This window comes from Symphalangus syndactylus, chromosome 6 (assembly GCF_028878055.3).
Source record: "Symphalangus syndactylus isolate Jambi chromosome 6, NHGRI_mSymSyn1-v2.1_pri, whole genome shotgun sequence".
Classification (NCBI taxonomy): Eukaryota; Metazoa; Chordata; class Mammalia; order Primates; family Hylobatidae; genus Symphalangus; species Symphalangus syndactylus.
The window spans coordinates 137,186,448-137,214,037 of NC_072428.2; the positions used below are offsets into that span (position 1 = coordinate 137,186,448).

The 27,590-nt window shown below is 36.2% G+C and overlaps 1 protein-coding gene and 1 pseudogene across 2 annotated transcripts in view; both read left to right on the forward strand.

Annotated features, from left to right (window-relative positions):
• CNTNAP2 (contactin associated protein 2) overlaps positions 1–27,590 on the forward strand; it is a 2,323,962-nt gene that overhangs the window by 1,256,370 nt on the left and 1,040,002 nt on the right. The window lies entirely within an intron of this gene.
• Positions 7,125–7,334, forward strand: LOC129485625 (uncharacterized; annotated as a pseudogene).

Here is a 27,590-nt window from a genome sequence, read left to right on the forward strand (position 1 = left end):
GCAATATATGCTTTATCAAAAAGTCTATTCAGTGACGACTGAATCAAACAGATTTATACAGATCCATGAATTTGAGGTACGATCAGAATGAAGCCCTCACCTCCAATGGGTCAGTGGGCCTGAGCCTTCACCTGTGGCTCAGGCGATAGCATCCAACAGGATGCTAATATGTGGTGGGACCTTTGGAAGGAAATTAGATTCAGATGATATCATGAGAGTGCGGTCCTCACAAATGGGATTAGTGCTGCTATAAAAAGAGAAGGAGATTAGAGCTTACTCTCTGCCGTGTGAGGATATGGTGAGAAGATACTGTCAACAAGCTGGAATGCAGGCCCTCTCCTGACACTGGATCTGCCACTGCCTTGATCTTGGATTCCCCAACTCTGAACTGTGAAACAGGAATGTTACTGTTTAATTCATTAACTCTATGGTATTTCTTCATAGCAGCTCAAACTAAGACACCTATTTGTAAAGAGAATGTGACCATTATTTGCCACTCCATTTAAAGACAGTTATAGAGTTTAATGATTATTTCCATATTTTTCTAACTGCACATTAGCTGAGGCATAATTTTTCTTGTACACATTCTTCTTTAAAAATGTTCTCTTTATTCTGATTGTACCTCAAATTCATGGATCTGTATAAATCTGTATGATTCAGTCATCACCAAATAGACTCTTTGATAAAGCATAAATTGCTATCAACTCAGTCTTGGAGTCATTTCCAATTCAATTGCCTCTTGATTTTTTTGTATGTTTTCTATTAACTTCTCATTTTATTTTATAGTATTTATAGGGTCTTAGGGAAATATACAAAAAAAGTAATTGTGCCAGCAATTCTTTATCTATTTAGGCTCAATTCTCCAATGCCATGTTTTCAAAAACTACATCTAGCACATGCAGCTTTAGAGTTGGTTTCACCTTGGATATACCTTTCATGACATTGAAATTACATAAACCTTTAAATAAGCTTTTTATGTTATATAGACCTTGCTCGTTTCTGTCAACAGTTGACATATGCTAGTTTGACCCCTACATTGTCTAAGTTATTGAATAACTTGTAGAAGACCACTGAATAGAATACATGCTTGTAGAAAAGAAATGCACATCAAATAAGATTCTAGTAGTTTTTCTTTCCCTTATGGTTAACAGATTTTAAGATATTATCTCTCATCAGATAATCAGGTTGAGAGCTTACATTATCTTTTTATATTAACTCTTTCTATTTGCTTACATAAGCTAGTCTATATGCTGCTAAGAAGAATGTGGATGAAAGACCCAAAATACTTGGTGATAAGTATTCACTGGAAATGAGTGTCACTGTGTAATATTGCCAACTTTTTTCTAATTTGGTTATTTCCATGTACACATTGAACACTTAGAAAATTATATGTGTAACTTTAAGTATTTGTTCACATATCATTGCATACATATACAATTGTATATCAGCTGTCAACATGCTGTGATGTTTTCTGGTGTTAAAAGGGACTCCGTTTCTTCTATGTTATGTGAAGAAACATGCTGTCATCTATCAGACTGTTTCACATTTACATTATAAATCATGAAATTCCAGACAGTGTTCACTCATTTATGGTTGGTCATTCCTTGATGTTAATGGAAGATGACGCTTATGAGAATATTTCACTTCTTTAAGTTCTGTTGGTTAAAAATATTCCTAACCAGTGGATCACAAGGTCAGGAGATTGAGACCATCCTGGCTAACACGGTGAAACCCCATCTCTACTAAAAATACAAAAAATTAGCTGGGCATGGTGGTGGGCACCTGTAGTCCCAGCTACTCGGGAGGCTGAGGAAGGAGAATGGCGTGAACCCGGGAGGCAGAGCTTGCAGTGAGCCGAGATCACGCCACTGCACTCCAGCCTGGGCAACAGAGAGAGACTCAGTCTCAAAAAAAATTCCTAACCATGTTAAAAATTATTTTGGCATTTTAAAAATGTTTAATTTTGATATACTATGTCACAGGAACAAAGAGTTTATAAAGAAATTTGTATTTTTTTAAATAAAAAAATCCCTTATAACCAAGAGCCAATTAGAAATGTTCTTCTAGCAGCATATAGACTAGCTTATGTAAGCTAGTGTGAATTTGAGATTTTTTTTTGTCATTCTTTAATTTCTATTCTTTACTTCGTTTTTCCTGTTTTTGAAACTTATATGAATAGGCCGGGTGCAGTGGCTTACGCCTGTAGTCCCATCACTTTAGGAGGCAGAGGCAGAGGCAGGCGGATCACTTGAGGTCAGGAGTTTGAGACAAGCCTGGGCAACATGGTGAAACCCCGTCTCTACTACAAATACAGAAATTAGCCAGGTGTGGTGGCAGGTACCTGTAATCCCAGCTCGAACCCAGGAGGCGGAGGTTGCAGTGAGCTGAGACCACCCCATTGCTCTCCAGTCTGGGCAACAGAGGAAGGAGACTCTATCTCAAAAAGAAAAAAAAGAAAGAAACTTATATGAATAGAAATATAAAGTCTTTCCTATTGTTTCTGGCTATTGTTACACATCATCTTTGTCAGATGAAAAAAAATTAAAACATGGATATTTAATATGTCAAAACATTATCCGTCTCTTTACTCACCTGTTAGATATTTCAAGAACTTTAAAACACTTTCTAGATTTACATTATAGTGTAAAATATATATTCTAGATTTTTAGTCTTACAGCTATATTTCCTATAATTATTTATTTTTATCAACATATTCACCCACTGTTTCCCATTGCTTCTAGAATCTCAGAAGGAAACAAAATCCTTTAGAATTTCCTCTACTTAATGTTTCTTGATTTTTTTTTTTTTTTTTTTTTTTTTTGAGACGGAGTCTCGCTCTGTCGCCCGGGCTGGAGTGCAGTGGCATGATCTCGGCTCACTGCAAGCTCCGCCTCCTGGGTTCACGCCATTCTCCTGCCTCAGCCTCTCCGAGTAGCTGGGACTACAGGCGCCCACCACCATGCCCGGCTAATTTTTTGTATTTTTAGTAGAGACGGGGTTTCACCGTGGTCTCGATCTCCTGACCTCGTGATCCGCCCGCCTCGGCCTCCCAAAGTGCTGGGATTACAAGCGTGAGCCACCGCGCCCGGCCTGTTTCTTGATTTTTGTTTGTCTGGAAATACATTATAATCTGTTGCTGATTTTCCTAGTGCTTGAATTATTTGCCAGTCTGTTCTGCTGGCTTTCATTCTCTTTCCTTAAATAGTTGGCCGTTTTTTATTTAGCACTGGTTATTATGCTCAAATAATTATTTGTGTGAATTCTTTGAAGTCTGTGGTGAAGGTCCTTTCCTTCGTCAAGAATTTTCATTAGATTCTCCTGGGTACCTGGAGTCACAGTCATTATTTTAGATGCAAATGGCATAATAGTCTTAAGGCTATTCAGGCATGCTGTTCTTTGTAGATATTATATCACAATCTGTACTTTGATCCCTTTCATTAGATTTCCAAAATTTTACGTAAAGTTCATAGGATTCTCATTATCTTTTAAATCTGGAATGAATCTGAAGTTTTGCCTCCACTTGAGCCTTCTGCATTTTTTTCGTTATCTGTCTCAATGGAGATTTGTCTTATCTTTCCAGAGAATGTGTTCTTAGACTCACTTATTCCTCTCATCAGTTTTCTATTTTAGTAGAATATAGATTTTTTCATAATTTTCATAAAATCTAATTTTCTCATAATTTCCTTTTCTCTGCCTTCTTTGTATTAGCTTTCCCTTATTTCAGTAGAGTATAAATTTTTTCATAAAATCTAATTCTTTCATAGTTCCCTTCTCTCTGCCTTCTTTGTATTGACTTCATTTTTGTTACTTCTTAAGATGAATTCTCAACTGATATGATATTCTTTATTTTTAGTGTAAGTAAAACAGTAAATTTCACTTAAATCGTCTCTTCAGCTGCATCTCACAAGTTTTGTTATGCAGTACTTTCATTATTGTTTAGTTATGTTCAGTATGTTTCGATACCCACAATCATGTTTCATTAGTCCAGGTATGTTTTTTAAGTGATTTTTTTATTATACTTTAAGTTTTAGGGTGCAAATTTGTTGCACACATGCGTGCACACACACACACACCAATGTGTGTTTAGTTTACTCCTTCATTCATTAGTGATTTCTAATATAACTGCATTATAATCAGAGATATTCTTAGACATTTTAGAGACTTGCACTATAATTTATTCTATATCCACTTTTGTAAAAGTTCCATATTTTCTGGAGAGGACTGTGTATTTCCTAATTGTTGGCCAAAGAATTATTTATATATCTTTAGATCTCAAAACTTTAGGCGTGAAGTTTATTTTTCATTGTAGGATCAAACAAGTTAATTTAGTTCACGACCAGGCTGGATGACATAGTGAGACCCTGTGTATACAAAAAGCACCAAAACAAACACACAAAAGATAATTTATTAAAATTTATGTCATGTATAACAGATACACGGTGACCACTCTCCGGTGCATTGTTTTCATGAGTTTTTCTTAAAAACCAACTTTCTCCTGTTGCTTTATTTTTGTAAATGTCTTTATTGAAGAGAGGCACATCAGCAAGGAAATATGGCCACATCCTATTGGAGAGAATTCCGAGTTCTAAAATGCACCTCTACATTGGCAGAGAAATGACAACCAGTTAATGAAAACGAGTGTTTGGCGGCTGTTGTCTCCTTTGCTTGCGGCTGTTCTATAGTGTCACAGCAGGGTAAAGATGTGTGAAAAGTTGTATGACCAGATGGCCATGAGATCTGGAATGCCTAGAAATAAAAGTTCTAATTGATTCTGCAAAAGAGAACTTTTAAAATTGCTGTAAGGCTAGTCCCGGCATGATCCAGTACATAATTAAAGAACATAATAATATTAAATAACCGCAAAACTCAAAAGCGGGAAGAAAGATTCTTCCATGCTATCATGTGACTCATCCACACAATAGAAAAGGCAAAATACACTGAGCAAATGGAAGAATTTACCACCCTCATTCTGGCCACTCATCACCTAAATGAACCTAAGCCATTCCATCTCAGGACTATGCCAGTTATCACACTTCCAGCTCCAGGTAAGAGAATGCTGGGCAAACACTGGTTAAACAATAAAGGGTTTTTGTAAATTATCATTTATTTAAAAATTTATGAGAAGCCTGAAAAGAGGGAATCCTAGATTTGGCTAATGCCATGGACCATTTCGTTAGACACTTTACTTTTCACTCTACCATCTGTAATGGGCTAACCTTTGTGGTCAGATCCTTCCAGGCATGGTTGATCTCACATAGCCACAAACAAGGATGAGAAAAAGCCTTTCTCTCTCTCTCTCTCTCTCCACCCTGTCCCGTTCCCCTCCATTCCTTACTTCCTGTCTCTCTCTCCCTCCTTTCCTCTCTCTCTCTCTCACACACACACACACACACACACACACACACGAACACACAAATATATACCGTATACACCATTAGTGAGAAGTATCGTGCCAGAATCCCTAACAGATTTTATTTTGTATCTTATTAGTCAGGATTAGTCACCATGTGCTAGCTACACAGAAGCCTGGACACGGAAGTCTGTGACAGGTTCAGGCTCATTCTGGACAGCTGGTCAACTCTCTAAGCACAGAAGGAGATTGAGGACAATTGAGTAGGGCATCCTTGAGGATATGCTGGATTTGGTTTTCTGTCTTTCCCTGCAAACAGTGGCAAGCCTGAAAATTTGCTTTAGCTCTTTAATAGTACTTTTGTACTCACTTTAAATGTAGAGTGTCTAATATTTTGAGACATTTCAGTGATGGCAACCTCATTCTGTAGATGTTACGGAGAGATAATGAAACATTCGCACTGCTTGGTTCCTGTCCTTTTCCTCTACCCACGGCCCAGTCACAGCTGGAAGGGTCAGTCTGAAAGCAGGAGCAGCTCTGGCTACCTGTGACCTTTGGGTAAATCACTTAACCTTTTTAACATTGAAGTCTTCATTAAAATAAGAGCATGCATGTACCAAGGGCATTGTTTGTCTTATGTGATTATCTCGCAGTTGCCTTTTGCCAATCATGTCTTTCTAAATACAAGAGAGTTCCTCTTATTGCTGAAACACCCAACTAAAACAGAGTTGGCATTTCTCTCAACTCATTCAATGTAATTAAAAACAATCAATAGATACCTACTATGTATAGGATGCCAACATGAATAGATCATAGTTCCTTTCCTTGGGGACCCACAGTAGAGATACAGTTATTGAAATGTAGATCAATACATTAAAATGCAAAACTTGTGGAAGGCAGAGAAGTAGCAGAAAGGAGGGATGCTTTGCCGAAATTAGGTCACAAATAGTCACTTGATGAGTTTAAGGACCTTTGGACTACGGTCTATACAACAGAAAGAAGTAAGGGAGGCTTTGAATACTTTCTAACCATGTTAAATACTTTATAACCATGGTTATTTTATAAACACAAAGGATATTTTATAACCATGTTAGAACTTGAAAAAACACTTGCTATTGTGGATTTAGTTTATTCTTTCTTCTTTTGTGACTCTTTACCAGCATCGGATTGGATATCTTCTCATGAAGATAGCATAGGACTTTCAAACTGACCATGTCCAGAACCAAACTCGTTTTCTGTCTCCCCCAGGCTAAATCTTTCTCATTTGTTTTTGGTGCAAGTTACTGACATGACCAAATACATAGTCACCAAGATAGAAACTAAGGTTCGTTCACAAGACTTCCTTCTTCCTCTCCTACTACATACATCCACCAGCATGTACGATGAATTCTATAGTAAATCATTTCTCAAAACCATTTCTGCCTTTTCTTTCTCACTCCCTTACTCTAAGTCAAGAATCAGCAGTCTGTTTTTCCATAAAAGGCCTAATAAATGTTCTCAGTTTTGCAGGCCATATGGTCTCTGTCAAAACTACTCACCTCTGCCACTGTAGCACACAAGCAGTCGTAGACAGTATGTAAATGAGGAACACAGTCCTGTTCCTCAAAGATACTATTTCTAACAACAGATTGCACTTGGCCTAAGGGTCATAGTTTGCCCATCCCTGATTGAGGCCCTCCTCAACTTTCACCTGGATTGATATTACAGCATATCTCTCATTGGTCTTCCAGACTTTAATTCTGCTGTACAATCTTGCCTTTGTATTTACCTGCATATCGCTTCTCGGCCTTTTGGCTAAGATCAAGGGTAGTATTTACCCGCATAAATAACAAATCGAATCCATACTGTCTGTATGAAAAGAAATCATTGCCCATAAGAAACTGATATTTCCTAGCTTGGCACACATGGTCAGTCCTTACGGACTTAGATTTGTGTGGCTCATTGTGGCTTCCTGTTGCAGCCCTTGTTGCTTCCTGTAGTCCTCAGAAATTCTGTTCCTTGCCTCTCCCCAAACCCAGTATCGTCTTCCATATTTCCTCCATGGTTGCAGTTGTCACCTCAGTGTATGGGTCACTCACTTATATGTGCATACTCTGTGTGCATGAGAGTGTGCTATTTGCTACAGATTTTAATTAAAAATATTATAGTCATATGTATGATTATATTTGTGTATACTTAAATATATATGGAAGAAATGGACAATGATGTATCCATGACAACAGAGATGCTGTTTTCATGCATCTGTATTTGATAAATTCTTAGTCATCTTTTAAGACAGAGCTATTTTGTGAAGCCACGCCACACGTCCTTGGGGCAGTCATTGTCTCTCTGAGCACCCTTTGCACATCACAGTCGTTTCTTGTCTATCACTTGTAGCGGTGTGCTGGAGCTTGTTTAGACTGGCTCAAGAAAACTGATCGTTAAATTTTCAGGAATTCTGTGAGTCGCTTGTTAAACTGTTGTAACTTGAAATTAACCATGATGGGAGTATCTACATTAGCAGATGCTACAGACCAGGATGTGTTTTTAGGGTTTATTTTGTTGGAGAACTGGTTGACCAGCACACCACTGGATCTTTCCTTTTCTGATTGACAACTATGTAAGACAATATGCCTAGTAGATACGCAATGTATAGATACATAATAACCCTTAATCATTAGTATGTTTTAGATGATTCCATGGACTTCCTGACTACTATCTTTACCAATGTTCTATTAGATGGGATAAAAAGATGCATCTTTACATTGAATTCGATTTTAGTAGAATCACTTATTTTTTAATTAGAAAGGAAGCTGCATTTAGAAAGTTAAAAAATAATAATTACTGATTTTACATTTAAGTCAACTTTCAATATGCTTAGTATTACCAATTGTTACTTTAATAAGGTCTTTTTCTGGAGACATTGCTTATAAAATACTATTTATATTTTTTTGTTTGTTTAGTTCCAATATCAAAGAGAAATAGCTATATTGCATGTGCTATAACTGACTATCAATGAATGGGTAATTTAAAATAGCCTCAGATGCCTCAAACCTTAATGCTAAATTCACATCACAAAGGGAATTTATTCAATCCAAATGCCCTCCCATTGCTTAAATGAAGGCATTGATATGAAGACTCATATCTGAAGTTAAGATATTAGTAAATCAAACAATGTGAAATGCACAGCCATATATATCATATGGATTTGGAATTAGCTGAGTGATGTACTTTTGTATATTTTTGTGGTTAAATTTAAGCACTTTACATTAATGAGGATGATTTTCTAAGAAGAAACCCCATTTATTTTCTAAGAAATTGCAGCCTACCTTTCTATGCTGGTTTGTTTTATGTACTACTATTGACTTTTCTTCAGTTTTATGTATGATACATAGCCTAGTGAATAATAAAAAAGTATTATTACATTTACTTTAACTCTTAGCCTTTGCTTTGACTGCACAGAAGGAGACCTTTAATTTTTATATGCTTTGAAATTCATGAAAATTGACATTTTTGCCTGACAACTTATTTTTCCACTTTCATATGCCTTTCCTCTTGACTGAATTTAGTCTTTTGTAGTGTTTCAGAGGCTGTAGATTACCAAGTTCTCCTAGATTCACAGGGCAATAACTATAGGCTTGAAGAACACTCACCACTAAACCTGAGTGTGGCTCATTCAATGTGATAAGAAATAGAGGGCTCAATTGTTCCCTCTGACAGCCTCTCCAGGTGTGCTCACTTATGTGTACATGCCCTATGTGTATGTATGAGAGTGTGTGCATTTTGTTGTGCATTTTAATGAAATATAGTCATATATATTGTATATGTGTGTATACATAAATACATATGGAGGAAATGGACAATGGTGTGTTGTAATGTTCAGAAATGAACAAGGTGATGGAAACACTGTCCCTAAATCCTTGTTTCACAAGAGAGTTTGCAGTAGATGACAAGTACAGTAGCCACCACAAAGGGCTGTGAGAGAGAGGGTGCATCTCTCCAAAACAAGTATTCCCCACAACACAGTGACAGTAGGCTAAAACATTTCAAATATTTTCCCTGCCTGCTTAGAGAAAGCATAGGGCTCAGGCTGTCATTCCAGGTTACAGTAACAGTTCTCGTTTAAATTCATTGATAAACAAGCACTCTTCTAAACTTAGCTAATGTGCTCTTACTCCTGAAAGATAAATCCAGTTTTGGGATGCTGACAAAGTGAGTCTTTGGAGCCTATTAGGGTAAAAACAGCTTACCCTAGTGTAAGGTAACTATAACTGTAAGATCATGAATGTTCTCGAGAGACCACTTAAGGACAGACACAGGCTATTCTGGGCATATTTTAATGTCCTTTTTGGCCTTTCTATTTTAAAATATTTCATCTTTCCTGTATGTGGCTCCTATCATTGCTTTCCTGAGTTTAAGTTGTTATATTCAACTGTTCATTCCTGAACTCTATCCCAGAAACTTTTTTTCTCCCACTCTTAACAAAGTCAAGAGACATAGGTCAATTTTCTGTAATTTAGTAAGTAATTCAGTAGCACTCAATACTCGATATCATCATTTATACATTATAACCATTATAACATTTATTCTGCACATCTAAGTTTGCTTTGAATGACAGAATTAATACTAAGAGACCTTGTCTCCCTTGAAAATTGATGGGAAGGAAGCTTTAGCCAGATAAATACTTTTCTAAAAAAAATGTCATCAAGTGAGAGAGCCTGAACAACAATCCCAATGGGATCAGAACACTTGAGTGAATTAGCCAAGACTCCACCTACCTGTGCACTAGTGATAGCCCAGCCAATGGAAACCCACTACTTAACATCCTGGCAAAGCTCCGTGTCTATGAGCGCTGCTTAACTGGGCCATATCCTCACTTCCTCTCCCCTTTCTTTTTATGCTTTCTTTGCTGACCAAGCTCCTGTTCACATTCTTTCCTATATTTGTTAATATATTCCATCACATTATTAAAATCTAACTGATCATACCGTCCAGGGTCACATTGTGCCCCTCGAAGACATGACCCTATTATAACCCCGTTATTGTTTATGTTAAAATTAACTTTCAAAGGGCAATTAGTATTTGTAATTTCATGAGGAATAGTCAAATAGCCTGAAAGTAGTATCAGCAGGCTCTCTCTATTTAGAGGGCCCTCACTGAGAAAAGGTAAAGTATTTCCTGTTTTAACCCATGATGGTGTTTGTAACCTAGAATGCCATTTTTACAGCATTCAAAATGGCCAGTTTCGAGGTGGCTGACGTGTTTTCGGTGATTCATATTATCAAAAAATGTCTGTCTTACTAGATTTTTTTAACCGGAAGTCGATGTAGTTTTAATTTTTTTAAACTGCCATTTACTGTGAATTTTAGGTAGGTGCACAAATAACCTACAGCTTTGAACTTTCTGAAGTAATATTTTCATACTTTTTACTTCAAATGTAGAACAATTTTTTACTGGTTAAATTATTTTGACAGGTTAAACCCAATGAAAGAGTATATGTGTATATATTTATGAGAGCATTGAAATACTATTTGAGAGTAATTATTTCTTTATAACGGAGACTTCTGAATTTGACAAATGTTATCATTGCCTTGAGAACTATTTCTAGTTGTAAACAGTAAATAGATGACACTGTGGTCAGAAACTTTCCTGGAATTTAGTAGTCTTTGTATGAACTGTATACCACTGAGAACCAGAGCAGTGGGAACTTTAGTTTATTACACCCAAGTTCTGTTTTTTCTTTTAGTTTTTTGCTGGTTGGTTTGGTTTGGTTTTCATCTTGTAAATAGTAAATAATTATATTTCATCTAGCACATTTTTATGTATAGAAGATATACATTGGAGATGGAGTAAAAATATAAACTGCCAATATTTTACTTATACTTTTGAAAAGTTGACTTGTTACAGATAAATTTATCGGGAAAAAAAAGCAAACATAGACTGCAAATCCCTTTGTTTTATGTGTCTTTCTAACAGATGATGGGAGTTTAGTCTAAAGAACAGAAAGCCATATGGACAATAAAACTCATTCACAGAGATGAATCTCGAATATTCCAATAAGATTGCATTTGGATTGGAAACTGTAAACAAACCTTCAGACTGCAATTCAAATTTTATTTTATGTTTTTCTTACTCAAACATATGTACATTACATTCCTATTTCCCAAAAATATGACTAGGGAGGTAAAAAACAACTAGCGTTATAGCCTTCTTTTAAAGAAATTTGGCCCGTTATGAGTTCAACTAAATAGCTAAATGTCTACTTTTCTATTTGTGACATGGTTTTTTTCACTGTTGCCAGTAAAATGTCATTTATTTATAGGCCTCTTTAGATATTTGTATTCTTCTTCAACCACAATTTAAACATTCATGTTCAAATCTTGCCTACCATTGCATTTATTTGAAATCGACACTTGTGTTTTAGTTCGTTTTTAATCATCTGAAGCAAGGCTTCTGAATCATTTATCCATATGTGGTTGCACAGTCTAGGTTATCAGTGCCTGTGCATATCATACTGTAAAGTGCTTTGAAGATGTGTTCATCTGTAGGTGAAGCTTGTTGGCTGATGGATTTATTAAATGATTTGTGACACAGCATATCCCTTGTTCTACCCCCAGAGTCTTCCATTGAGACAGTATGCTTCCTCCAGAGGAGGAGCCGGTAGTCTCTGGCTATATTCTGGAAACATGGGAAAAAAGGAATTACCCTTTTTTCTTTTGAGGGGCCCTTCTCCTGGTGCTGCCTTAAAATATTTTTGTTACTTCATTTTCTCAGTAGCAGTGAGTGCTACTGGGCCAGAGTGTTACTATACGCTCACTAATTTCACACATATTTACTCAATTCATCCTTGATATGATTTGTCTCTGTGTCCCCACCCAAATCTCATCTCAAATTACAATCCCCCTGGGTTGAGGGAGGGACCTGGTGGAAGGTGATTGGATCATGGGCGCAGTTTCCCCCATGCTCTTCTCATGATAGTTCTCATGAGATCTGATGATTTTATAAGTGGTGGTTTTCCTTCTTTCTCTCTCTTGCCTGCCACCATGTAAGATGTGTCTGTTTCCCCTTCCACCATGATTATAAGTTTCCTGAGGCCTCCTCAGCCATGTGGAACTGTAAGTCAATTAAACCTCTTTCCTTTATAAATTACCCAGTCTCTGGCAGTTCTTCATGGCCGTATGAGAACGAGCTAATATAATCCTCATGATGATATTATGAAATAGATACTATTATTTTCTCTATTTAAGAGATGACGACAAACTGTGAGTCACAATTTTTAAGTAACTCAGTAACACAACTGGTGCTAGTTGTGTTACCGCAAATTACTGTCTATTTTACAGTAACATTGGTAATTATGCCATTTTCACCCCTATACAATTTCAAACACACCCTTCCCCACCAAATACTGAATCCAACTTAGATTCCCAGTTTCAGCTTCTCTGATAATTACTCTTGCAATCTTTTAGGGAGGAACAGGAGGTCACATGGCTGCCTTGAGTGGTGTAGGGGGCCCCGGCCAATCTCCAAGTTTTATCTTCTATACCTTATATTCTGCCACTTTTCATGATACATTCTGCCTCTTGATTTTGAGCCTTTCTGGCATTGAGTGGTGTAGCTCACCTCACACAGATACCTCTCCCCACAAGTACTAAAGTAGTTTTTCACCATTTCTATTTTCACTTCTCATCGACTTCATTATCTTTAAAAACTTCGTTGAAATCTCTCACCCAACAGTTGTACTCATATTTCTTTGACGTTTCAGCCTTTATACTTTTTAAAAATCAGTTCACTCTTACTTTGGTGAGTTTTCAGAGGCAGAGGAAGCAGAACTATAATCAACTAATCAAGCCCCTTTGAGCCAGGAGTTCTTCCAGGTTTGTGATTCACAGATACTCTGGAGGAATTGATGAAGGCTTCTCTCATCTCCCCTAGAAATGTGAAGACATAAGATATTACGTGTGACATTGGGGCTGAGGATAGCTTTTGTGGTTGGGAAGAAGTATGATAATGTGTGGAGTTTTCCCACATATATTTAGGAACTTTACTCTTTTATTAAAAAAAATTAAAAGTTGTATCTGTTAAATTTTCTCTTACAAAGACATTTATGGATTCATCATTAAACATACATGTTTTGGAAGCTTAATATTTATCACGTTTGTATAATAACTCGGTAGTGAGAGCACAGAGGGCAGTCCCAGTGTTTTGAGAGCTTATGGCAGATAGTCAAAGGAGAAAAGTGAGGAACAAGGAAGTATAATTGGGTGTGATGGAGACCATCATACAATTTATGCCCTGGGTGCTACTGAAGCACTTAGGGGAGGGACCTAGCATTTGGAGTAAGAAACAGTCATCAGGGAAGGTTTCATCGAGGAAGTAGGGTTCATATGTTTTGAAAATGTTATCTATTTGAACACTATGTTATCAGGTACAGACATATTTAGAATTTTTCTAACTTGTAGTGAATTTTACCTTTTGTCATTGTATACTAACCTTCCTTATCTCTCAGAGCACCTTTTTCCTTGTGTTGTCTTAAAATAAACCACAATGAGATACCATCTCACACCAGCTAGAATGGCGATCATTAAAAAGTCAGGAAACAACAGGTGCTGGAGAGGATGTGGAGAAATAGGAACACTTTTACAGTGTTGGTGGGACTGTAAACTAGTTCAACCATTGTGGAAGTCAGTGTGGTGATTCCTCAGGGATCTAGAACTAGAAATACCATTTGACCCAGCCATCCCATTATCGGGTATATACCCAAAGGATTATAAATCATGCTGCTATAAAGACACATGCACACATATGTTTACTGCGGCACTATTCACAATAGCAAAGACTTGGAACGAAGTCAAATGTCCAACAATGACAGACTGGATTAAGAAAATGTGGCACATATACACCATGGAATACTATGCAGCCATAAAAAATGATGAATTCATGTCCTTTGTAGGGACATGGATGAAGCTGGAAACCATCATTCTCAGCAAACTATCGCAAGGACAAAAAACCAAACACGGCATGTTCTCACTCATAGGTGGGAATTGAACAATGGGAACACATGGACACAGGAAAGGGAACATCACACTCCAGGGACTGTTGTGGGGTGGGGGGAGGGACAGCATTAGGAGATATACCTAATGCTAAATGACGAGTTAATGGGTGCAGCACACCAACATGGCACATGGATACATATGTAACAAACCTGCACATTGTGCACATGTACCCTAAAACTTAAAGTATAATAATAATAATAATAATAATATTTTTTGTCACTTCATTTTTCTCAGTATCAGTGAGTTCTCTGTGCTTCAGAGTGTTACTCTATGCTCAGTAATTTCACATGTATTTTCTCAGTTCATCCTCATAATAATACTATGAGATACAAACCATTATTTCCTCGATTTTAGAGATGAGGAAAAACATGATGCACAATAACTTAATAACACAACTGGGGCAATAAATAGGATCAAATTCAGACACCAGCACCTTGAAGCCTGAACCTCTCCACACAGTAACACTACTGTATATTACAAATTATCTCAATACATTTATACTATAGCACTAAGATTGGTATATGATTGTAACCATACTAATTTTCTATTTCTTAAAAAAGTTGTATTTGCCTTGGTTACCTTTCTCAATTCTTTTATTTTCAAATTTTCTTAGTCCCTGTGTTTTAGACATGCTTCTTAGAAATAGTATTTTGCTAGATTTAAAAAAAAATCAATAGTTCTGTCTTTTCAGTATAATATTTCTTAATATATTTCTACCATCTTATTTTGCTTTTTCTTTTTGATTTTCCTTTATTCCTTCTTCCCCATCCCCCGCCTCCTTTTGGTTGATCAAATATTTTTAAAATATCGATTTCTCCTACAATTGCTTTGAAATGTGTGTAAGTCATATCTAGTATTTTAGGGATTGTCTTTATTTTTTTTTTCAAAAATACTTATTAAATTCCAACATAGCTTAAGATCTTGATCTTTCTCCTGAACATAATCCTAATCATAGTATTTGAAACTTCTAATCGCACCCTACCATGCTATAGTTTTGTCCTGTGTTTTAGTTCTCTTTTTTAACTTTAATATTAGTTATTATCACTTCTATAATTTTAGTTTATGTAGTCAATATAGTTTTAGATTTTACCACATTTGCATATTTCTTTTGTTACTATGTCATCTTGTATTTCTCTCTTTTCTGGACATAGTTCCATTCTTTGACACACATCCTTTAGTTTAGATGGCTTTTGATGGGAATGTGTTGGTAATAAGGTGCTTCTATTTTTACATTTTTAATTTAAAATTTTTTCATTTTTTGTTTTTCTGAAAATATCTTAATTTTGCCATCTTCCCTGTTTATTTAGCTTGGTATACAAGTCTATGTTGAAAGTTTACTTTCTTTCAGTACTTTGAGTATATTATTCTACTAAATTTTACCTTTTGTTTTCACTTCTCTTAAGAAGCTTCCTGACTGTTTTGTAATTTTTCCTTAGGGATACTCTCTCTTTTCTCCCTTGCTACTTTTATGTTCTTTGGTAATGTGCTGTTATAGCATGCTGTGTTTAGTGCTAGATTACCTTTATAAAAATTTTTAACTGGGATTTATTGTCCTTTCTGAATCTGAATTTTTAAATGTTCTGGAAAATTCTTAGATATTTGTATTTTAATTGATTCTCCATCATTCTTCCTTTTCTTTCCTTCTGAAATTCTATTAATATTGTTCCAAAAGTAATTATGATTTTTGTCATTACTTTTATTGGTAAAACAACTATTACTTTTGCACCGACCTAATACGTTAGAACTCGTTTTTATACTCTATATTGTAGAATTTGTATTTAATGTTTCTAAGTTTTTTTAATTTCTGAATGACATTGTGGATATTCAATCTACCTTTCAGTTTATGAATTCACTCTGTAGCTTTGTCTCATCTGCTTAATGCAACTAATGAGAGGTTTTTTTCTTTAAAAAAATTTAACTTATATTGGTATATAATAGGTCTATATATTTGTGGGCTACATAAGAATGTCTAATAATTATATCAGGGTAAATGGGGTATCCATCACCTAAAGAATTCATCGTATATACAACAGAGTACTATTCAGCCATATAAAAGGATGAGATCTTGTCATTTGCAACTACATAGATAGAACTGAAGGACATGATGTTAAGTGAAGTAAACCAGGCACAGAAAGACAAACTATGTGTGTTCTCACTCATTTGTGGGTGCTAAATTTAAAATAACTGAACTCCTGGAGATAGTTGAATGATGGTTATCAAAGGCTGGGAAGGATAGTGGGTAAGGTGGGAAATGGTGACAGTTAAAGGTTACAAAAATACAGTTGGATAGAATGTGTAAGATTTAATGTTTGATAGTGCCACAAGGTAACTAAAGCCAAAAATATTTTATTTTACATTTAAAAATAACTAAAAGAGTCCAGTTAGAATGTTCATAACTAATGTGTTTTTAATTGCAATAATATATTTTTAATTCCTGGAGTATCCATTTATTTCCTTATCAACAATGACTGGTAATTTTTAAGTATTATTTGATATGGTTTGGCTGTGTTCCCACCCAAATCTCATCTTGAATTGTAGTTCCCATAATCCCTACATGTTGTGGGAGGGACACAGTGAGAGATAATTGAATCATGGCAGCAGTTTCCCCCATGCTATTCTCACAATAGTGAGTGAGTTCTCACGAGATCTGATGGTTATGAGGTACTTGCCCCACCTTTGCTCTGTATTTCTTGCTGCCTCCATGTGAAGAAGGGTGTGTTTGCTTCCCCTTCCGCCATGATTATAAGTTTCCTGAGGCCTCCCCAGCACTGCAGAACGGTGAGTCAAACCTCTTTCCTTTATAAATTACCAGTCTTGCCTGTGTCTGTATTAGCAGTATGAGAACAGCCTATCACAGTATATCTTATTCTTTTCTTGTATATTTAATTCTCATTTTACTTCAAATAATTTATGAATGTTTTATTTCTTAATCCCAAAATTTAGCTGAAATTGAATTCATGGGGGCCAAATATTCCATGTGGTATTTCTGCTGAATTCTGTTCATTATACTTGTTTTGAGTTTTATATTTTTGGATTGTGAGTTTAAATTTTTCAGGGCTTTGTCCTTAGTAATCCTATAATTCCAGAGTCAATCCAGAGAGGGGTTACACTTTATTTCAAAAGATACCGGCTTGGAACCATTTTTTCTATTTTAATTTCTTGATTTGGGTGTTATATCCAATAGTCAGTGTAAATTCAAAAGCCGTAATTTAATTCAGCAAGTTTATGGCTTATGCATTCTCAAGAATCATCAACTTTTTTTTGGAAAAAGATGAAATACAGACAAATTTCCTTGTTATCCGTCTTTGCTGACTAGCGAATTTTTCTCCAGTGTCTGCTTCACTGAGAATTTAGCATTTTTAGGTTTTCTGTGGTGCGGCTAAGGGTGTGAGGGAGTTCCTATTATTTGCACAGGTCTATTATTTGATTTCTAATTCTGTTTGGCCTTGAAATCCAAACTTCTGCATTATAAAGATTAGTAAATACCCTCTGACTACTATAGCTCACCATCAGCTAACACCCTGAATTTCAGTGTTCTCTTTTTTTCTTGATACCTAAGAGCTTCTCCTATTTCATTGGATGCTCAGATATATAACTTAAAAGATGTGTGTTACATTTTATTTAGCATTTCTAGGTGTTTGAAACTGGAAAACTTTCAGGCTCCCATGTTGCCTCGTCCTAGGAAATGTAATCCTTAGAGATTATTGTTTCTCTTTCCTATTATGTAATGTGACATTACGGAATGTTAAGTATTTTAAATAAATTATCTCATATCAGAAAATTTATGTTATTATAAACTTTTGAGATGCAGTTAATGTTTTAGAAATGTTTTCAGATACAAAAATCCATGTTTTAAAGTATCTCAGAATAGACATTATAATCTTGAAAAGCAAAAAAACCCTGATTTTTATTGAAGGGTTTTGTGATGAATGAAATTTGGAGGTGCTCTTGCAGCATTTTGCGTTTACATTCTAGCATCATGCTTCATCAATGAACATGAAGACATTTTTATGACATGTAAAGCCATCTTATTTATACCAAGTACAGAAAATTGAAAAGCTTCAAAAACCATATCAAGAGTAATAATAATAATACAAACAATAACAAACACCATAACGACAAAGAAAAGAAGAAGCAGGAGGAAGAAGGGCAGTCACAGGCTCCTATTTTAGGCCAAGCACACTCCTAAGCATCAAAGCCAAAAAAAAGGTTAAGGTGACAAAGGCAAGAGCCCACGCTACACGAAGCATTTCTTGGCTCGCCAATTTCAACGCAACTCCTGAGATGGAGGCTCACAATCTGGCTTTGTTATTGATTTGAAGTTAATATCAAATTAACAGAATACCAAAATACATAGTCAAATATAGAAGCATCCCAAAGCCAAATAAAACTGTTTGATTTCCTACTAGTTTGGATTGTCCCTATCATCTTAATGCAGATAATTGTGAGTCTAGTTTATATTCATATTTTACTTTTCCATATGCAATGATACTAATTTTTTTAAAAGCAGAGCCATCCCCCATATGAAAGTATTTGGAAAATATATAGACTTTCAAAATGACAATATAGACGAGACTAAGAAATTATTTTCTGATTTTTTTTTTGTTTTTTAAATAGAGTAAAAAGCGAATCTCTCAAATACAAAATATTTTTAAACATGAGAAACTTCCATGCTAGTCCGTCAAAGCTGTCTAATTTAAGCAAATGCTAAATGACAATAGCAGAACTGATTGAGCAGCTGCTGGGTGTCAGTCACTGTACTAGGTGCTTTTAATACAGTGTTTTATTTAACAGTTTACAGAAACCATAAGAATTGGGTATTATTAATTCCTGCCTTACAAATGAAAAAACTGGCATTAAGACAGGATGAGTGAGTTAGACAAGGTCACACAAATACATCTTAAACCAGTTACGGCTATTCTGCAGCCCAAGCTTCCAACCACCAACATTGTATTTTTCAGAATATTGTATAATTTCATAGTAATTAACCAAATGTTTACACTTACAAGAAAAAAATCAGTAAGACAATATTATTTTATGTTATGACTGTATCTGGCTATGTTTTAGATATACTAGCAGTTTGTGGATATAAGGAATTAAAGTTATCTGATGTAAAAATTATTTATTTTATATTTGCATTTCCTCTATTTATCAATACACAACTAGGTCATGAAAAAGACTACGTAAAAAAAAAATATGAAAGTGTCAAATTATTCAGTTTGATCATCCTTTTATTGTGGACCCTAGGCAACGATGGCTCTTTAAATCATTTTGTATAATTTGATTTGCAAATTGCTAAGTATCCCAGTTTGTCAAGATACTAGTCTGCTTCTTTAATTTGTTTTCATTTTTATATTCTTGTAAATCTCTTTATGCTTATTAAAAGATACTCAAAAATATCACTCTTTTAACGTTAAGCCAACTTTATTATAAACATATTTTATATATAATGAGTATTATACAAAAATAAGATGGGAAACCCACAAATAATCTTTAAAAACCATTGATTACAACTAACACAATATAGTTATAATAAATATCCACGTATAAAAATAACATTCTAAACCTTAAATGTTATGAAATATTCTAGCTAAAGTATAGATAATTTAAAGTAATATAGCTACTCTAAATGGTCCAATAAATTATGCCGAATTAATTTTCATTAAATCAATTAATCTAATAAACATCATTTTTAAAAATAAGTATTTTCTTGTTTATATATGGCATAATAATTTATAAATCACTACAAACATATTTTGCATTTGGAAAACCAGATCACTGGAGGGAAAAAAAGATCCTGGGCATTTTCAAAATTCCTGAGTTTATTTTATTAAATAAATAAAAGGCCCTTGAACAGAGCATAACAGGATCAGATTAATATTTTTGATGGAGACACCTCAAACTTCAAGCCAGAAACAAATTGGAAGTGGACAGTAGAAAAGCTATGGTAGTCTGGGCTCAGGAGGGCATGAAGAGAAAGAGGGCTATTCAACAGGTAGAATTGATATGACATGATTGTGCATTTTGCAGAGTGAGGATGGAAGTGCCAGGATCAACTCTTGATTGATTAATATGCACAAATTTATTGATACATTGAAGCTAAGACTTTTTGAGTGACCAGTGATATAGAGACAGTGACAGAATACCGGCAGTATCTTGAGTTTTGAACATGTGTGAAACTTTGAAATGGAGGAGTCAAATTAACTTTGGATACTTTAGTGTTGAGTTCCGAGGACAGAGCTGAGATGGAGATATGATTAGAGAGTCCTCCCATAGTTGGTAGTTGAAGCACTGGCTTTGGATAAGGTCTTTATTAAGGAGAATCTGCCAAGAAAACAGAAGTAGCCTAGGACAAGCTTTAGGAACTCCCTCACTTACAGACGAGGTAAGAGACAAGAAGTCAGTACAGGAGGTTGAAATGTGATTGTCAGGAAAGTAGAAGGAAAACCCCGGATGATGTAGTACGTTGTCAGCCAAAGAAAGATAAATGATCAAGAAGAGAGTGGCACCATCTCAAACTTTTTAATACTGCCATTTTATCTACTCATGTGAATGAGCAGTAACTTTGTTTTTAATCCTATTATATTACTATTTCTGTGGTTTATCTTCCTAACGAGATTATAGCATTTCTGAGGACAAAAGTAATGTGTTTTAGGTGTTTAATAAATATAAAAAGCATTGAAATTACCAACACTATTTTTATCCTAGAAAAAAAGTGATAATATTACATCTTCACTTCCTTTAGGTCTTGGTGTCAGTTCTCTTATCAGAAAGGTCTCTGACCAGCAGTTTAATACCATTCCTCTCTCCTGGCTCTGTATCCACCTTACTCAATACATTTTTCTCATAAAAATTAATGCATTCATTCAAGTGATCATTCACCTAACAAATATAGAGGGATCCATAAGTCTGGAAACCAATATATATTATGTTTTAAAGAAGATATTTTTGTCACTATTTTCAGACTTAATAAATACCTTGTATTTTGATCTTCTCTCTTATGTCATGTGGATTGTTTTAAAAAAGTGAGGTGGTGATTTTTAAGGTTTGTGAATTTTGTGTCAACAAATATTTTTAAAAAGAAACATAGTGCTGCAATAAACATACATGTGCATGTGTCTTTATAGTAGGAACAGAAACCCAAACACTACACGTTCTCACTCATAAGTGGGAGTTGAACAATGAGAACACATGGACACAGGGAAGGGAATACCACACACCAGGGCCTGTCAGGGGGTAGGGGACAAGGGAAGGGGAGAGCATTAGGACAAATACCTAATACATGTGGGGCTTAAAACCTAGATGATGGATTGATTGGTGCAGCAAACCACCATGGCACATGTATACCTATATAACAAACCTTGCATGTTCTGCACATGTATCCTAGAACTTAAAGTAAAAAAAAAAAAATCATCTATGAATCGTTGATTCATAAAATGAATATACTAGAAAAGGAAAATAACATATTCAGAAGTGCATACACACACACACACACACACACAACCCCCCACACACATATGTAACTAAATAAACCAATGCAGATAATTATAAACTGGCAAATTCTGTAAGAAGAAATTAGTAGTTGAAAATCTAAAATGAAAAAAAATTATAGAAAAATTTTAAATTGACTGATCTGGGATCATAAGGATAACTCAGCCATGAAAAGTGCAAGGGAGAAAAATAGGCAGAAAGGATTTGGTTTTCCTGAGATGCATAGAGAAGAGTATGGCTGAAACATGGTGAGCAAGGACAGACATCTTAAGTATGCACTCTGAAGACTAGCAAAGTAGCCACACAATAACATGGCAGAACTATTGCTAAATATGATAAATTTCCTTGAAGAGTAAAGTATATATTACAGAAAAAGTAACACTCATGTATAATTTTCTTATACATATTTAATAGTTTAATTAATATTGTTTTAATTTGTAAATTTCAGAAGAGGGACGATCTAAGTGGGTGAGTGTATCCTACGATTTTTAGGGTTATGGATCTCTCTACAGCAAAATCTGCCTAAAGGAGATATGAATTTACCTTGCAGTGAGAGTCAGGAGTCAAAATATTCAGAGTCTTTGAAAGCCACAAAAGTCATCCTGGTTTGATCGTATAGAATACATATATAAGGATCAAGTGTCAAATGCTACTGACAGGTGTAGTAAGAGAAAGACTGAAAAATGTTCTTTAGTGGCCTGAAAATTATCACTGACATTAGGAAGAGCAATTTCATCAATAATCCATAGACCTTGAATTCATAATAAGGTGGAATAAATGTAATCCAAATTAGAGCTCTTGGATGATAGAATTTTTAGTGTTAAGTGCCATTTCAGTTGGAAAATAACATTTTATACAAATAGTTTTTATTTTGAAACAATGTAGAACTTACCAAAAAGAATTGCAAGAAGGATGCAAAGGCCACTAGTATACCCTTCACCCAGAGACCTCCTTCAACTTTGTTACTTGTTTGATAATGTCCTTGTATTAGTCTGTTTTCACACTGCTGATAAAGACATATTCATGACTGAGCAATTTACAAAAGAAAGAAGTTTAATGGATTTACAGTTCCATGTGGCTGAGGAAGCCTCACAATCATGGTGGAAGGAAAGGAGGAACAAGTCACATCTTACATTGATGGTGGCAGGCAAAGAGAGAGAACTTGTGCAGGGAAACTCCCATTTTTAAAACCAGATCTCATGAGACTTATTCACTATCACAAGAACAGCACGGGAAAGACCCATACCCAAGATTCAATTACCTCCCACCAGATTCCTCCCATGACACGTGGGAATTGTGGGAGTCACAATTCAAAATGAGAGTTGAGTGGGGACACAGCTGAACCATATCATTCCTCCTCTGGCCCCTTCCAAATCTTATGACATCACATTTCGAAAGCAATCATGCCTTCCCAACAGTCCCCCAAAGTCTTAACTCATTTCAGCATTAACTCAAAAGTTCATAGTCCAGCGTCTCATCTGAGACAAGGCAAGTCCTTTCTGCTTATGAGCCTGTAAAATCAAAAGCAAGTTAGTTACTTCCTAGACACAATGAGCGTACAGGCATTAGGTTACTAGAGCTGTTCCAAATGAGAGAAATTGTCAAAACAAAGGGGCCAAAGTCCCCATGCAAGTCCAAAATCCAGCAAGGCAGTCAAATCTTAAAGCTCCAAAATGTTTCCTTTGACTTCATGTCTCATATCCAGGTCATGCAGATGCAAGAGGTGGGCTCCCATGGCCTTGAACAGCTCTACCCCTGTGGCTTTGCAAGGTATAGCCCCCTTCCTGGCTGCTTTCAAGAGCTGGTGTTGAGTCTGTGGCCTTTCCAGGCACACAGTGCAAGCTGTAGGTGGATCTACCATTCTGGAGTCTGGAGGATGGTGGCCCTCCTCTCACAGCTCCACTAAGCAGTGCCCCAGTAAAGACTCTGTGTGGGGCCTCCGACCCCACATTTCCCTTCTGCACTGCCCTAGCAGAGGTTCTTCATGAGGGTCCCACCTCTGCAGCAAACATCTGCCTAGGCATCCATGCATTTCCATACATCCTCTGAAATCCAGATGGAGGTTCCCAAACCTCCATTACTGACTTATGTGCACCCACAGGCTCAATACCACATGGAAGCTGCCAAGACTTGGGGCTTCTGTTCTAAAGTAACAGTCCAAGCTGTATCTTGCCCCCTTTTAGTCACAGCTGAAGTGACTGGGACACAGGGCACCAAGTCCCTAGACTGCACATAGCAGAGGGACCCTAAGCCCAACCCATGAAATGATTTTTTCCTCCCTAAACCTCCAGGCCTCTGATGGGAGGGGCTGCCGCAAAGTTCTGACATGCCCTGGAGACATTTTCCCCATGTCTTGATGATTAACATTTGGATCCTCGTTACTTATGCAAATTTCTGTAGCAGGCTTGAGTATCTCCTAAGAAAATGGGATTTTCTTTTCTATCATATTGTCAGGTTGTAAATTTTCCAAACTTTCATGCTCTGTTTCCCTTTAAAAACTGAATGCCTTTAACAACACACAATCACCCCTCAAATGCTTTTCTGCTTAGAAATTGCTTCTGCCAGATACCCTAATTCATCTATCTGAAGGTCAAATTTTCACAAATCTCTAGGGCAGGGGCAAAATGCCACCATTCTCTTTGCTAAAACATAACAAGAGTCACCTTTGCTCCAGTTCCCAACAAGTTCCTCATCTGCATCTGAGGCAAACTCAGCCTGGATTTCATTGTCCATATCGTTATCAGCATTTTGGTCAAAGCCATTCAACAAGTCTATAGGGAGTTCCAAACTTTCCCACATTTTCCTGCCTTCTTCTGAGCCCTCCAAACTGTTCCAACCTCTGCCTGTCACCAGTTCCAAAGTTGCTTCCACATTTTCAGGATTCTTTTCAGCAGTGCCTCACTCTACTGGTACCAATTTACTGTATTAGTCTGTTTTCATGCTGCTGATAAAAACATACTCCAGACTGGTCAATTTACAAAAGAAAGAGGTTTAATGGACTTAAGTTCCATGTGCCTGGGGAAGTCTCACAATCATGGTGGAAGGCAAGGAGGAGCAAGTCACATCTTAAGTGGATGGTGGCAGGCAAAGAGAGAGAACTTGTGCAGGGAAACTCCCATTTTTAAAACTATCAGATCTTGTGAGACTTATTCACCATCACGAGAATAGCACAGGAAAGATGCACCCCCATGATTCAATTACCTCCCACTGGGTTTGTCCCATGACACATGGAAACTGTGGGAGTTACAATTCAAGATGAGAGTTGGGTGGGGACACAGCCAAACCATATCAGTCCTTTGCAGCAAAAGGACCCACTCGGGGATGACATGTCACACCCTGTTTTTCTGACTCTCCAGTCTCTGACAATCATAATTGTATCTTCACTTTTGTAATTTCTTCACTTTCACAACCTTCTCATTCTTGAATATTCTATCCCAGTCATTTGTCAGTTGTCCTGAAATTGGGTTGGTTTGATGTTTCTTTGATGTTATACGCAGCCTTGTATTTTTGACAGGTGTCTTACACACCATGCTTTATTATTCTCATTGAATCTCATCAGGTGGCCCCCAGTGTCAATTGGTCCTGTTACTCATGGTGATAACATTGATAACTTGATTATAAAGGTATCTGCCTGGTTTCTCCCATGTAAAGTGACTACTCTCCCCTTTGAAATTAATAAACATATCTATTTTTAATATTGGGGTACATAGTAGGTTTATATATTTATGAGGTACATAAGATGTTTTGATACAAGTATTCAATCATGGGGATTGGGGTATCCATCTCAAGCATTCATCCTTTGAGTTACAATCCAATTACATTATTTAAGTTAATTTAAAATATACAATTATTATTGACTATATTTACCCTGTTGTGCTATCAGATAGTAGGTCTCATTCATTAGATGGGGTGGTTTATGAGTTTTTTCAAAAACCGTATTTTTAAGGAGATAGTTTGAGACTATGTTCTGCTTCCAACTTTCACCCACTTATTTGAGCACCTATTGATATGCCTTGCCTGAATTAATTATTAACATGATGGTTTCCAAATGGTGACTTTCTTCTTCCTACATTCCTGTTACATGTATTACTTAGCATAGTGCTATTGGAGGAGCTTTCTATTTTCCCTACGTATTTATTTATTTTTAGACAGGCGGACTCTTGGATTCCTATTTTATTCAGTAGGATATGATCTGTAGCTTCCTTTTTTTCTTCCTCTCTTTTTTATTTTGATATTCAAAATCTCTTTTGATACATTATTTATTTTGTATGCAAATTGTCCTTAATTTGGGGAGCAGACGCCATTTCAGACTGGCTCCTGTGTCATTCTGACATGGCCCCATCATTCTTTGGGCACTTCATTACTTTTTCATGTGGCAAAATGTTCCAGACTCTTATTGTATTTTCCCTAACACAGCTTAGAATCAGTCATTTCTCCAAGAAGTCTCGGTTTTGCCCAGCATAGAAACCAGGATCTGGGAAACAGAACTATTCATTGCTTTGAGAGTGACCCTGTACATAGGCTGTCCTCAGTGGATAACAGGAACCATCTGTATATTGACCAAATATACAATTTCATTCATACTTATTTCTGTATCTATCTACATATAGTGAAAACCACAAATTTACACTAATTGATTAAATCTTAATGCAAACCCACCGGGTTCATTCTTTTTTTTTTCTTTTCTTTTTTTTTTTTTTGAGATGGAGTCTAGCCCTGTAACCCAGGCTGGAGTTCAATGGCACGATCTTGGCTCACTGCAACCTCCACCTCCCGAGTTCAAGCGTTTCTCCTGCCTCAGTCTCCTGAGTAGCTGGGATTACAGGCGTATACCACCACACTTGGCTAATTTTTTTGTGTCTTTAGTAGAGATGGAGTTTCACCATGTTGGCCAGGCTGGTCTCAAACTCCTAACCTCATGATCCGCCCTCCTCAGTGTCCCAAAGTGCTAAGATTACAGGCATGAACATTCTGTCTTTCTTATGTTTCATATTTGTACCCTCTTTCTTTGACATTGGGAATTTGGCTCTCATTATCCTCCATGTATTTATTTATTTGCTCAACAACCTGTACTGTAACCAATCTCCCAGCCACATGGGGTGGAGATCCTGTGTGGATGTCCTCTGTGCACAGGTCCTGGACACCACTAGACTCTCTTCCCCTGGACCACTCTATCTTCCTGCCTACTTGGACCCTAGTTTTTATGAGGCTGTTTTCCTGCCCCTGCTCAATGGGTTTTTGACTAAGTTATTCAAGAAGGTTGAGTAAACAGTAGAGATTAGTAGACATTTTGTGCAATCTGCCAAGATCAAATTGAAAGGAAGACAGTAAGTGGTTTTAAGCATCCTTAAAGCATTCCACCAGCCTCCTTTGGACCTCCCAACCTTCCCAACTTTAAAAAAGGCAGAGAGAAGCTTTATATGCACTTGGTTTTAAACATGTAAAATTTTCAACCTTGTTGTCTACTGTTTGCTTTTTCTGTACCATCAGATGAACATTATAACTTACAACAATTTAGGTTGCCATTTTAATGTCAAAACAAATATCAGCAAGTTTTTCACTGATGTATTTCTGAATTAAAATTTTAAAACCTTGAAAATGCATGTGTTTTCTTTGTCAGCGAGAATAGCAATATACTGAGTGGACTTCAAATCAAGTATGAAGTTTTTATATGCAAGTCTTGAAACAGAAATTTCAGACATGCCAGTAAAGTAATA